This window comes from Tiliqua scincoides, chromosome 11, assembly GCF_035046505.1.
Source record: "Tiliqua scincoides isolate rTilSci1 chromosome 11, rTilSci1.hap2, whole genome shotgun sequence".
Lineage (NCBI taxonomy): Eukaryota > Metazoa > Chordata > Lepidosauria > Squamata > Scincidae > Tiliqua > Tiliqua scincoides.
Genome location: NC_089831.1, coordinates 21,760,920 through 21,774,113, shown reverse-complemented (window position 1 = coordinate 21,774,113; position 13,194 = coordinate 21,760,920). Strand labels below are relative to the sequence as shown.

General features: G+C 46.8%; 2 pseudogenes; both read right to left on the bottom strand.

Moving 5' to 3' along the window:
• Positions 1-415: 415 nt before the first annotated feature.
• LOC136662963 (5S ribosomal RNA) lies at positions 416-530 on the bottom strand (annotated as a pseudogene).
• A 12,344-nt stretch (positions 531-12,874) lies between these two features.
• On the bottom strand, positions 12,875-12,991 carry LOC136662920 (5S ribosomal RNA; annotated as a pseudogene).
• Positions 12,992-13,194: the final 203 nt, after the last annotated feature.

Sequence of the window (13,194 nt, the reverse complement as noted above, 5' to 3'; positions counted from 1 at the left end):
CGGGGGCCGGAGAAAGAAAGAATTAATTTACATTTAAAATTTGAATAAATTTACATAAGTTTACATAAATGAATATATTAAAGATGAACTTATATGCATGAAAGAAGGTCTTGCAATAGCTCAAGGCCTATAAAAGGCCTTGCACAAAGCAAGCCTGGCCTTTCCTTTGCTGCCACTACTGCATCGCAGACGTGAAACAGCAAGCAGTGGAGGAAGCCCTCATCCCACAGCTCACACAAAGAGGTCAAACAGTTGCCTTCACGCTAAGAGCAGTTGTGTCGGGCCAGTGTGGGCTGCAACAAATCTCTGGAGGGCCAGAGGCTCATTGGAGACTGGAGGCTCCCTGAGGGCCGCATTGAGAGGCCTCGAGGGCCGCATGTGGCCCCAGGGTCAGAGTTTGGGCACCCCTGGTATAAGCCTACAGCACCTGGTATTCCCAGGCGGTCTCCCATCCAAGTACTAACCAGGCCTGACCCTGCTTAGCTTCCGAGATCAGACGAGATCAGGCATGGAAAGACTATGGTATAAGCCTACGGCACCTGGTATTCCCAGGCGGTCTCCCATCCAAATACTAACCAGGCCTGACCCTGCTTAGCTTCCAAGATCAGACAAGATCAGGCACGTGCAGGGTAACAAAGCACAGCATAAAACAAATGTAGCTTCTGGGCACAGGAGACACTTGGTAAGAGATAAGAGACTGCCTGGGAGTTCCATGCAGGGCTGTAGGTAGAGGGGGGCCAGGGTGGGTATCGCCCACCCTGAGACAGCAGTTTGCCCACCTTACTGGTCTTTGATGTTTCTCCATACTTATCCTTTAATTTTGCACACCAGTATATAGTATAGTATTGGCAACCTTCAGTCTCGAAAGACTATGGTATCGCGCTCTGAAAGGTGGTTCTGGCACAGCGTCTAGTGTGGCTGAAAAGGCCAATCCGGGAGTGACAATCCCTTCCACACCGGGAGCAAGTGCAGTCTGTCCCTGGTCTGTCTCCCTGGCTATGGGCCTTCCTTCTTTGCCTCTTAGCCTCAGACTGTTGGCAAAGTGTCTCTTCAAACTGGGAAAGGCCATGCTGCACAGCCTGCCTCCAAGCGGGCCGCTCAGAGGCCAGGGTTTCCCACTTGTTGAGGTCCATCCCTAAGGCCTTCAGATCCCTCTTGCAGATGTCCTTGTATCGCAGCTGTGGTCTACCTGTAGGGCGCTTTCCTTGCACGAGTTCTCCATAGAGGAGATCCTTTGGGATCCGGCCATCATCCATTCTCACGACATGACCAAGCCAACGCAGGCGTCTCTGTTTCAGCAGTGAATACATGCTAGGGATTCCAGCACGTTCCAGGACTGTACCTGACGTAATTGCCCACCCTAAACATATAGTTGCCCACCCACCTCTGGAATCCTGACTAGGGGCCTGGCTCCACGAAAATGGTTTTCAGCTTCCTGAAGGAAGAGCAGGCTGTAAAGTGAAAGCAACAGGATGGATTTTACATTTAATTGCTACTCCTAGGAAGAGTCGCAAGGCACATGCCATTGGAGCTGTGCCATTCCAGGCAGCAGCAGGGAGATGGCAATGCGTGCATGAAACAGCAACACCTCCCCGTGCCTGCAAACCTAGGGTGGCGGGAAGCAGAGTTTGAGCCTTGGCTGCTCCCTGCCTGCAGAAATGGCGCGGCCCAAGCTACATCACGAGACTGCTCAGAACAGGCACTTTCCATTCTGCTCACCTGATGACTAACTTCTGCTGCATCATGCCCAGGACAGCTGAAGGGTGGCAAGTTTCCCTTGCTGCTCATGGAAAAGTATTTTCAACCTGCGTTGCATCCAGTAGGAAATGGGAAAACCAGAAGGCACACGCCACTTACCAAATTTCTCTTCTCCGACATCTCCCTCAAGGAAACAGTCAACAACACAGGGATTTTTAGAAAAGCAAAGGGCCAGACGGAGGCTATCCACTCAATTAGACCTGCCTAAGGGCTCAGGCCTATCCAACTTTCCAGTGCCGGTGCAGCTGCAATGAAACCCCAAGGCAAAGGAACAAATGCTCCCTTACCTTGTGGAGGCCTCTGTAACTACCCCCCCATCCCATTGGCACTACTACGCAAGGGCTGGAAAGCTGGACAGCAAAGTGTTACGGTCTGTTTGCCAAAGCGCTGTACTTCCAAAGCCATTGCAGCGCTGATTACATAGGCCAACAGACATTTTGCTTCCTTAAACGTTACACCAATTCCTGGGTATATTTGGGGTGCTGATTCCAAAAATGGCATCAGTTTTGCCCTCTCACGTCTAGTTTTGGAGACACGGCATAGCCTCTTTAGTGAATGGATCAAGCAGCTTCCTCATGAGGAAGCCTACACCATGGCTTCCTCATGAGGAAGATGCTTGAATCATTCACTAATGAGGCTATACTATATCTCCAAAACTGAATGTGATAGGGCAAAACGGATGCCATTTTTTGAATCGGCACCCCTTGTTGGTATCCTTCAGACTGGGAAGACTATGCTATTGCGCTCTGAATAGTGTTTCTGGAACAGAGTGTCCTCTCCAGTGCGCAAAGCCTGGGTAAAGTAGGTATGGAGGATAGGCTGTTACCCATGCAGTAAATCCCCCCTCTCCACGTCGCTGAAATGGTCCAATGGAAAGGCAGAGGCCAATACGGTTGGTTCCAGCGGTGTCGCAGGAGTTGCCAGAACGTGACTGTGTTCAGCCATGAACCGCCTCAGGGACTCCGGCTCCGGATTTTGCCTCGAGGTTGACTCCTGAAGCCTTTTCCATAACGGGATGTAGCCACAAGGCAGTGGAGGTTTGGGATCAGAGTTTTCCTTCTCTCAGATGAGCTGCCTTCCCAGGCTGACGAGTCCCATCTACCCGGTGGCTGTTTAGTCGCCTCTTACGGACAAGTACAGCCAAACCGAGGGCCTATTCTTATCCCCAGCCTTCAAATTCCTATCAAACCACCATAAAGTTTGGGAAAAACTTTTCTGACCCTCAATTTTGTAGGCCTGTGTTATTGAGGGGTAAATGAATACAGCGAAAAGTGGAGGAAAAGCTTTAGCAACGCGTGATGAAAGGGGAGGTGGTGATGCAAGCAAAAGGAAGCTGCAACAGGGACAAAACACCTCAATTTTCATCTCTGAAATGCCGGAAGTGATGCCCTGCAGTGGTGCCCTACTTGGGGACTGATTGCCACCTGCCACTGCTCTGTGCATGCTCAGATAATCTAGATCCACTTTTTCAACTGTGCATGTACAGAGTTGTGCAGACTTGCAAGCACCATTTACAAACAGCACCAGAGGAATCTTAAATACAGTCACTGATCATTTTGCTGAGATGAGATAAAGCAACACACATCCCCCTCCCACTTCCTCAACTGCTTGGGGGCACTAAGAGCTCAATCCTATCCAACTTTCCAGGGCCAGTGCAGCTAGGTCAATGGGGCGTGCACTGCATCCTGCAGAGGGGGGGCAGTCACATAGGCCTCCTCAAGGTACAGGAGCATTTGCTCCCTTACCTCGAGGCTGCGTTGCCGCTGCACTGGAGTTGGAAAGTTGGATAGGATTGGGCCCTAAGACAATAATGGTGATGAAAAAGCTCTGTAACAACCTTCCTCTTGAACAGTCTACACAGGGATGGTTACACCACCAACATTGTTCATGGATCTGTGTAGCTCCCAGCTGCTTCCTGACTGACCTACATAAGAAACCCAAACAAATTAAGAACTGACTAATAGACTCTCCGAACGCAGGAGGTAACGTGGATATTTTGAGCTTAAGAAATCATTGGTGTCTGCTTCCTCATTGTCACTTGGGGGGGGGCAAGAGAAGAGTGTTATATGTTGCCTTGCTTGTTCTGACTTTGCCAGTTTATGCCTAAGGGCTGACAGCACTCACTGCGTTTGAGCTGGGGCTTTCCCATCCAACAAATGGCAAAAAACTGTAGTGAAGCAGACAAACCGGTTTGCTGAAGCTGAACCCATGTGTGCCTGTATGCTGGGTCTCTGAGTGATGATCTTGGAAGAGCATGAAGATGAGAAAACCTCTGCAATCTCACCCAAGAGGAAAAAAACAGGTGGTTATACCTTCGGCCATCACTCAACATTCACACTGGAAAAAAAGTCTTCTGGCTGAAGATTAATTAAACTAATTTAAAGGGGAGGGTAAAAAAATGATCAAGCCACACCTCTGTGAAGGATCCAGAGCTATCTGAACACTGCATATGTAAAATACTATGTTTTAATGTAGTATCTGGAAAATGAATTCACTGTTGATGTGCAGCATATTGAGATGCATGAATAAGGAAGTTGTGTAGAGCAGCCTAGGAGGAGATCCAATTTACCTGTAACACAGTGATGGAACATGTTGTCACGCAAAGTAGAACTATTGTTGCATTTTTATATTTTAATGTCTAAAAAGGCTATGGGGGGGATTCTCTATTCACATGGTACAAAATAGCACACTTCCCAGGTGGGATATCCCTGATTCACAAACCAGATAGTGCGCAACAGAAAAAACACCATATATGTGGGTGTACAAAACAATATATACAGAACCAACAACACATATACAATCACATAAAAGGACTGTACAGATATAAACCAATAAAACATACAACAACAGAGCAGGTGGAGAATCTTTGCAAAACTAAGCCCTATGCTGTAACAATTAGGTAAAACACACAACGAGATTACAGCCCTGTAACCATCACAGGCTGCAATCCTAACCACACTTTCCTGAAAGTAAGCCCCATTGAACAAACTAGAACTTACTTCTGAGTAGACCTGGCTAGGATTGTGCCCACAGTGATCCACAATTCATGCTGGTGTGCAAAACCCAGCCACAAATAAAAATGCCTTGCAGCAACTTTGGAGAGAGTTCAGTGAAAAGAATGACCATAATGGGCAGAGAGGCAGAGAACACCATCCATAAAGTCCTCTCGACCTCAGGGCCCCAAATTTTCACATTATCTCTGAATTCCACACAATCCAAAGATGATAGACTCTGGTCTTTGTCACGTGGATGTAGCTTTGGTTACCCAACTGCTGCTGCCCTTAAAGGCTTCTGAGTGGAGATGGCAAATGAAAGATAGACTTGTTCTTATATTGTCACTGTCCTTGGGGAATTCGCCTGTGTGAAAGCCCTGAATCGCCTCTCTGTGCTTGAACGCCTTTCTGCAGTTTGCAGGAACTACTCAGCTCCTTGCTAGATTTGTCCTTTTTCTGGCTCTGAGTCATCACTCCATGCAAGTGAGCTCAAGAGTCTTAATTCTGGAACTACTAATTTTGCATCTGAATTAGAAATGCTGCAACGGTGTAATCATAATTAACAACCTCATCATATATAGGTCTCCACGTCAGGGAGAAACCAAATACCAACGTCTGATTAGTTTGATCCTGTCTCTGCTGTGCTAAATAGAGTAAATTGCTCTATTTAAATGTGCTAAATGTCAGGCCAAGTCAGGTGTCTCTTGATTTCCAAGGCAGTCCCATATTTTTGGCCATGTGTGCTTCACCACTCTCTTATGAATGGTCTACATTCAACAGTTCTATAAATTGATCACAAAACTCAGGATGCAAAATGTGCATTGGCTGTTACAGCCGCTGGGAGCATCTCATGCTCAGACAAGCCAGATGAAGCAAGCAGAACGACTTCCAGGGAAGCCAGCCACGTGACCTGGCAGACACGCTGCAACTATCTAAGCAAGTACAAAATTCCAGGCACTTGACTCACCTAGCACAGCTTTCAGTTGACTTACTCCTGGTTTACACTCAGTCAGCATAGGCCATCAGCTCTGTGACTCTGCAACTAGTGACTTGCTAAGTTCAGCAGGATAAACCATTTGGAGAGATTGAGAATAGTGAGTGGGGGAGATGTTGAGGCTGCTCATGACCGGATTACCATGTGGTGGCATTAATGTTAACCCTTGGCAAACAGCTGCGTCTACACACAGTGTTTACCCACAATCATCCACAAGAACTACTGATCGGTCAATTCTCCCCAGCCATGCTCAGAACGGTGCTTGTAAAAAACTAGCAATTTTATTCAAATTACCGTGTTTGTACCCTGCCATTGCCACCCTGCAGGGAGTTGTTCAAGGTGGCTTACAGCAATTTTAAAACAAGAAAACCAATGAATGACGTGACACAGAAGACACGGCGCAACAAACACATTGAGGCATGGCAGCAGAGAACCCATCCAGGCCAACACAGCAGAACTAAGAGATGTCTCCAAATGCTGGAGAACACAGGCAGAGCGGGAGCCAATCTGATCTCCACCGGCAGGGATTTCTACATTCGGGGAGCTACCACAGAGAAGGCCCTCCCTGTGTTGCTGCCACCTGGGCTTCCAATGACAGTGGCCCCTGCAGGAAGTCCTCCCTGTTAACCTTGCTTCTAAGTTGTTTAGGGCAGTGTTTCTCAAACAGTGGGTCGTAAACCAATTTCAGGTGGGTCCCCATACACTTCAACCAACAAAGAACTGCATATACAATGGTCCGCATATACAACAGTCCATTGTTGGTTTACCGTACAGTAGCTGAAACTCCTTACCTTTCTTTTGGTGGTGTTCAAAATGGTCCGCAGAAACCTCCAGGGCAGCAATTTTCAACCTTTTTCATCTCACAGCACACTGGCAAGGTGCCAAAATTACTGAGGCATGGAGTGGTTGGCAACCTTCAGTCTCAAAAGACTATGGTATAAGCCTACAGCACCCAGTACGCCCAGGTGGTCTCCCATCCAAGTACTAACCAGGCCTGACCCTGCTTAGCTTCTGAGATCAGATGAGATCAGATGAGAACAGACCACCAGTGTTTTGATCATTGGCAAGGCACACCCATTGACCACAGGGGCTCGCATCCCCCAGTGGCCCTACTGACAAATGTCCTTCCCCCAAACTCTTGTGCATCTGCAGCAGATCCATGTGCCATGGCACAGTGGTTGAAAATGGCTGCTCCAGAAGGCTACTTCTGGTTTGTTTCTGAAAACCAGAAGTCGCTTCCGGATGCTTCTGCAGGCCATTCCGAGGCCCATGGAGGCCTGGCATGATGCAAAAGAGGCCTCTGGGGTCTCCTAATGGCAACACCATCAACAGAAAGGTAAGTTTTTTGTATAATGATGAAATCACTGAACAGCAGTGTTCATCATTAAGCATTGCATACCTGTCCAGCTTTTCAACAGAAAGTCATTTTCTTTGTGGTTTACACAGCCTGCAATCCTAACCACACTTTCCTGAGAGTAAGCCCCATTGAACAAAATAGGACTTACTTCTGAGTAGACCTGGTTAGGACTGTGCCCACAGCCAGATAAATAAATGGTTACTATTGCATTTACGAACCACTATTGCAAACTCCTACTATTTGCACTGCTGTTTTAGTCACGCACTCCTCATATTCTTGGGACCATCCTTTATCGTCTGCATGCGTTTCTTTTGCAAGAGTGTTCAACGGAGCTTATTTCTCAGTGGATATGCATAGGATTGCGCTGCAAAGCTATTATATAACTCAGTGGCAGCTTATGCAATGCGGCCATTTCACCTCCTTGGAAAACCTGGCATTACCCTGGCACGTATGCGCACCTTTCTGTGGCAAAGGAATGATTTAACCCACACATCTTGAACTGGTGGAACCAACAGTGGAGTGTGGCTATTTGCATTTTGCAGGTTGGGCAACCGAGGCACAGCAAGGTAAAGGACTATATGTTAGTTTCTTCCTGCTGATGAAATGCCAGCTTAACAACCATGTGTTGGTGGAAGAAGGAAAGGGCGGAGAGCAAGAAGGGCATGGTGTTTAGCAGGTAACTATGTCTCTTCCTTACTCTCCACGTCCCACTTCCTCTTACTGATTAGGTTGGGGGTCAGTGGGGAATTGGTAGGATTCAACCAGGACACCATCCAAAACTAGGATGCTCAGATGAAAAAGAGGCCATCTTAGGAAACTCCCAGGATACCCCCAATCTGGGAGGTGGGGGTCAAACTCAAACCCAAACAGTAGCGAAACTAGGGCGGTCGGGTCAACAAGACACTCCACTCTCTCCCTCAACAACAGAGCCCAGGCAGGGAATCAAGAAAACACAGATGGAATTTATTTACAAGGCTAAATGGGAAGAAAGGTCTCTGTGTATACAAAGAATAAAGCAAGAGAAGAGACCCCTAAAGAATAAAAAGTCGATTTACCTTTAAGAATTCAGGAACGCCCCATATCTGCGGGGGAATCTATGAGCTAGTCCTGTTCTTATTTCCATGTTTGACTCTCATTTAACCACCTGGCCTTGCCTAAATTCAAGTGTCTGTTCTTATTCAGCTGACTTTTTGGCTTTGGCTTAATTAAAACTTTTCTGCTATTGTCACAAATTACTTGCCCATTTTGCTTGCCTCCAGAGCTAAGAGCTATTGCCGCTCACTCCCTGATGGATCACCTTTCAGGGTTAAAGATACCAGGGTAGGTGCAGGGGGCGGGTCTACAAGATCAGAAAGTTTCCAGGACAGCTCTTCTAAGCAGCCAGTTTCTGTGCTGAAGGGACCCCAGTAATCAGTCCATTCCCCCCATCAGCCAAGAGGTGGGGTGAGGACAGGCACCATCTTTTTGGTCTTTTCATTTCTGGATGCCCTTTTGTTTTGTTTTGTTGGAAGGTATCCAAAAGGTGAGAGGGAAGTCAGGTGTAGGGGCTGTGTGCTATGCTTCTTTCCCACACTGCTGCACGGTGGACTGCTGGGCCCTCCTCCACATCACCAGCCCTGCACTCTTGACATAAACACAAAATTCATCTTTTATGCCTAATGACACCTTGTTATCGTCACCCAAAAATGAGTAAACCATCCTGCCAAGATACATTTGATCTGAACTTTGCCCTACTTGGGACTAAAAGAACCATTCCAATTGGCTGCCTTTCCAATGAGGACTCTACATATTACCAACCTGCAACCCCAACGTAAAGAATGGCACAGATAACCAATTAGATAACAGTTCATAACCTACTAGGTTACCAAGGTCATCCTCCTCATGTACCTCTCTGTTCCTGGTGACTAGAAAGTGTGGGACAGGTCTCTAGTCCAAAGGTAAGAAGGCAACTCACAGATCAACATATCCAGCTTTAACCCCCATGGAAAGTTTTGCAAGTCTAACCCAGTGTTTCCCAAACTGTGGGTTTGGACTCACCAGTGGGTCACGACCTCATTGTGGTGAGTCCTGAAACTGAAACTGGCAAGCTAAGAGCTGATCAAGAAGAAGTATTGAACCCTATGGAAAGCAAAACTGAGCCACATGTGTGTGTTTACTCAACAGTAGGTGAACGTGCCTTGGCTCTTATGGAAGGCCAGGTGAAGGGGAATGCAAGGCCACTAGAATGGTCCCAATCCAATGAACATGCCCAAGCAATGCTCCAGTGCGTGCCCTAACACCATAGTAAAAAGGATAAAATCAGAGGCTTGAGCAGATGAGAGGGTGAAACTTTTTCTTTTGAAAAGTCTTGTAAGGCTAGGTGGATCCCGATATAGTGTCATTTTAAAAAGTGGGTACTGGTGCTAAAATGTTCAGAACTTCTGGTCTAATTCATTTCTGTGAACTCCCAACCACTTCTTCTTAAAAAAAAAGAGTCACAATTTCCACATTTATATGAAAAGGATTAAAGTTAGTCCAACATCTGACATCAATGCCCATCCAAAGAAGGGACAGCCTCTAAATTAAGGACTACCTGATAGTGTTAGGTGACAGTACAATTCTTCTCCCATCTAGGTAACAAAACCACAAGGTGTCCAGATTACGTTAACTGGACTTCTGCACACACGACAGATAACAAGCACCAAATCCTTCTAGTTATGTCCGGTTATTATCCTCCAGTTCAGGTCGCCACATTCTTATAGTTATGTCAGGTTACTACACTCCAGTTAGGACTGCCACATGCTTTCTGTTAGGTCACTATGCTCCAGTTGCCACATACTTTGTATGCTAAAGGCCCCAGGTTTGTGACATCTCCAGGTAGGACATAAAAAAAAAAAATTCTGTCTGAAACTCTGGAGAGCCTCTGATAGTCTCTGCTGACAATGCTGGCTGAGATGGATCAATGTTCCAGTTCAGCATAAGGCAATGGTGTGCTATCTATTCCTGGGGATATCTTTTTTCTTTCAATCTGACGCAAGGAGGCCCTTTTGAAATCTCCAGGATGGCTTTCAACAGTCACCCAGAGACAGATGCAGATTTCTGGAGACTCCAGGCCCATCTTGGAGGGCTGGCAACCCCCTAGCTCCAGTTCTCTTTACAAGGAAAATGTTCATTGTGCTATCTGTACAGAAATCCAATGAAAATAATAATGGTGCTAGAAGCTTGAGATTACCTCTGCTTTCTCACACAGCTAAAACTACTTTCACTACGTTCAGCATATCAAATGTGGGTCGAAAGACATCAGATTTCCTCTGAGTTGAGAGGCAGGATAATCAAGAGCAAGCTCTTTTCTTTCCCCACCCAGATCTTAGTCCAAATCACTATTGACAAGAACTTCCCCTCCAGCTGCCAAATAACGTCTAATCAAGTACAGCAGTATCTTGACTTTCATCCATTTAACTTTCACTGCTTTGCTCTTTCAACCATTTTCAATTATAACCGCATTTCACGTTTCATCCATTTGCTTTCGTCCAATTTCATCCAAACTTCTACGACATTTGTCAACATTCTTATGTTTATTTTTCTTTTATTTCTGTTGATTTAGGTCTTGCATGCACCCACGTGTGTTAAATGGTTAGTTATTTACATTCCTCCCACCACCACCAAAATAAATTTGCAAGCTAAATAAGGGCCCAATCCTATCCAGTGTTCCAGTGCCAGTGCAGTCATGCCAACGGGGCATGCACCGCATCCTGTGGTGGGGAGGCAATCACAGAGGCCTCCTCAAGGTATGGGAACATTTGTTCCCTTACCTCCAGGCTGCATTGCAGCTGCACCGGTGCTAGAAAGTTGGAGAAGACTGGGCCATAAGACTCTGCTTTGACATTCATTCATTTTTGACTTTCACCCTGCTCTGATCCCTAACCAGATGAAAGTGCAAGGGATTGCTGTAGCTGCTATCCTGAGCTGACAATATCAAAAGCAGAAGTCCAAAATATTCCTGATCCACCTAAAGGCCTCTAAGGGCCAAATCCAGGTTAACAGAAATGTGCATTATAGGGCCCTCTTTTTCAATTTTTTTCCCCTAAATAGTGTGGCAGAGGAGACCCAAAATGGCATGAAACCATAGCCGAGGAGGTAGGGGGGCTTCAGCTCTTTCCTCCATCATGGTCCCCACCCTCAGGGCAGCAGAGCCCTGCACAAGCTATTTTTTTATTGGATAAAAAAGATATTACGTGAAAGCCAACAGAAAGGTTTTTTAATCCAAAAAAATTGCACGTGGCAGGGGGCACAAACGGGGTATAAATCATTGCAGAGCCAAAGATGTGAAGCCCCCCCTCCCCCACAGCAATTTTGTGCTATTTTGGGTCTCCTCTGCCAAATAGTTTATTTAGTAAAAAAATAAAATAGGGCTTCATTACACATTCCCAGTGTGTTTAGGGCCTAAGGCTGCAGTCATCAAGCACTTATCCCATGTTAGCAGTTTCAGGGATCAGGACATTATGGCAACTCCAGTGAGTTAGCCTTGGGGGCCGAGGCGATTCTTGTCCCACAGCTAGAGCGCTTCATTCATCCGTCCGTCCGCCCATCTACCCAATCTATACTTGGGGCTGCCTGGAAACCGGCTTGCCTACTTACTCTAGAGTAATCCCCCTGACTTCAACAAAACTGCAGCTAGATACAGTCTTGTTCCAATGAGGAGAGAGCAACGGACACGTTTGTTTGGCTCGTGGGAAGCTTTTTCGGTTCTCGCGTCCTAGCGGTTCTTTCCCCGGGTTTGAGCTCAGAAACTCCCCAGACTGGTTCAGAGCAGCAATTCACGACAATTAGAATAAATCAGGTTTGGAGAATTTGCCACCAGGAGGGAAGTAGGCAAAAGGTTGTCCACAGCTAACTATTCATCCCATTATTTAACAGGGCCGCCTCACAAGGAGGTAGTAGGAGGCCAGTGAAACAACACCCACGGTGCAATCGGAGCTTGCTGCAAACTGGGCAGCACTGCACGGAAATAACCGAGTTCCGAATTTGCATATTCTCTTTGTAAAGAATTCCAACTACATCCCACCAGCAAGTTCATGCAAGTCATTCATTTCAGCAAACTGTTCAAGGAACCTGTTCCCTACCATAGCCCTGGCTGGTGACTGTGATCTCCCCATTGCTCGCCACACTAGAACTGGCTGTCTTGTTAGCGCATAAAGAGGCTCCTGGGGTTTTGACTGACATGGTTGCAAAAGCATGAGGCAGCATTCTGGAATTCCCAGCTTGCAGGCTCCGGGCACAATCCCTGGGCCACTTCTGTACTGACACCGCCACAGAGGTCAGGTTATGGCAACAACAGCCTGTGACGAAAAATTAATAGTCGCTGTAAAGTATCTTTAAACCTCAACTGGACTCCTCCTTTGCCGCCCACTAATAGAGGCCAAGAGGACAGTCAGTAACTGTACTGAATCAGTGTACAGGCGCGTATAGCACAATAGCACAGCAAGGTTCATAGAATCATAGAGTTGGAAGGGGCCGAATAGGTCATTAGTTTATGTCACTAACCATGTCACAAAAGTGGCTTTTCGGAAGTGGCAGGAGATGGGAGCAATAGGGTAGTATAAGTGGTTGGCAACCTTCAGTCTTGAAAGACTATGGTATAAGCTTACAGCACCCAGTATTCCCAGGTGGTCTCCCATCCAAATACTAACCAGGCCTGACCCTGCTTAGCTTCCGAGATCAGACGAGATCAGGAGATAGTGTTCAGTAAAGGGAGATGGTTGGCAACCTTCAGTCTCAAAAGACTATGGTATAAGCCTACAGCACCCGGTATTCCCAGGCGGTCTCCCATTCAAGTACTAACCAGGCCTGACCCTCCTTAGCTTCCGAGATCAGACGAGATTGGGCATGTGCAGGGTAACAGTTGTAGTTACCAGTCACCGCAGAAAGAAGCAATTGTCCACTTGGTCAGGAGCTGGACCAGAATCTCCCATCTTGAAGAAAGTGGAAACACAGTCAGCATTTCAATGTTACATAAGAACATAAGAACAGCCCCACTGGATCAGGCCATAGGCCCATCTGGTCCAGCTTCCTGTATCTCACAGCGGCCCACCAAATGCCCCAGGGAGCACACC